Source organism: Tachyglossus aculeatus, chromosome 4 (genome assembly GCF_015852505.1).
Source record: "Tachyglossus aculeatus isolate mTacAcu1 chromosome 4, mTacAcu1.pri, whole genome shotgun sequence".
Classification (NCBI taxonomy): domain Eukaryota; kingdom Metazoa; phylum Chordata; class Mammalia; order Monotremata; family Tachyglossidae; genus Tachyglossus; species Tachyglossus aculeatus.
The window spans coordinates 114,251,065-114,252,563 of record NC_052069.1 but is presented as its reverse complement, the minus strand read 5'-3'; positions in this window follow the sequence as shown (position 1 = coordinate 114,252,563).

The window sequence follows — 1,499 nt, the reverse complement described above, 5'->3', positions numbered from 1 at the left end:
TCTGTAAAAAGGGGATGAAGACGGGACAACCTGATGTCCTTGTAACCTCCCCAGAGCTTAGCTTCATTCATTCATTCAATCGTATTTATTGAGCGCTTACTGTGTGCAGAGCACTGTACTAAGCGCTTGGGAAGTCCAAGTTGGCAACATATAGCGACGGTCCCGACCCAACAGCGGGCTCACAGTCTAGAAGGGGGAGCACATAGTAAACGCTTAATAAATGCCACTATTATTATTATTACTGCATACATGTTTGTACATATTACTCTGTACATATTTATTCTAATTCTTTTAGTTTGTTAATATGTTTTGTTTTGTTCTCTGTCCCCCCCTTCTAGACTGTGAGCCCACTGTTGGGTAGGGACCGTCTCTAGATGTGGCCAACTTGGACTTCCCAAGCGCTTAGGGCAGTGCTCTGCGCACAGTAAGCGCTCAATGAATACGATTGATTGATTAGTACTCTATTTTATTTGTACATATTTATTCTAATTCTTTTATTTTGTTACTATGTTTTGTACTCTGCCTCCCCCTTCTAGACTGTGTGCCCACTGTTGGGTAGGGGACCGCCTCTAGACGTGGCCAACTTGGACTTCCCAAGAGCTTAGTGCAGTGCTCTGCGCACAGCAAGCGCTCAAGAAATACGACTGATTGACTGATTATTACTCTATTTTATTTGTACGTATTTATTCCAATTATTTTGTGACTATGTTTTGTTTGGTTGTCTGTCTCCCCCTTCTCGACTGCGAGCCCGCTGTTGGGCTTGTACGTATTACTCTATTTTATTTGTACATATTTATTCTAATTCTTTTGTTAATATGTTTTGTTCTCTGTCTCCCCCTTCTAGACTGTGAGCCCGCTGTTGGGTAGGGGGCCGTCTCTAGATGTGGCCAACTTGGGCTTCCCAAGCGCTTAGTGCAGTGCTCTGCGCACAGCAAGCGCTCACTCAATACGCTTGGGTGGATGAATGAATGGATATTCCCAGCCTAAGGGGGAAAGAGGGGAGGAAGAGGAGGGTGGTGAGGGAGGAGGAGGAAGATGAAGAGGAGGGGGAGGAGGAGGGGAGGAGAGGCAAGGGGTCTCCCTCTGGCCCCCTCTCCCTCTTTGCTCTTTCTCCCACTGAACGTTTGTCTCTGTAGCAGCACAAGTCTATCTGACAACGTCAGGGGGGTCATTAATAACCAATTAGGAGGGTCAGTGCGGCTCCTATAAAGGGGCTGAGAATTTGCCAAGTGGGAGACTCAGGTTTAGTGTTGCAAGAGGGGAAAGCCGGCCCGAAAGCCCACCTCCCCCGGACCCCTCAGATCCATTCTCTTCTTTCTTTTTTTTTTTTCCAAAACCACCTCCCCGCTGATTTGGCCCTTCTCTTTTTTTTTTTTCACCCCCATTTCCTTCAACGCCCCTGCTGCTCCCCACTCCCTCCTCCTTTTTTCCTCCTCCTCCTCCTCCCCCCGGCCTCCCTCTCCGGTGTGGAGGTGCTCCCCAGCCGGGGTGCTCCCTGC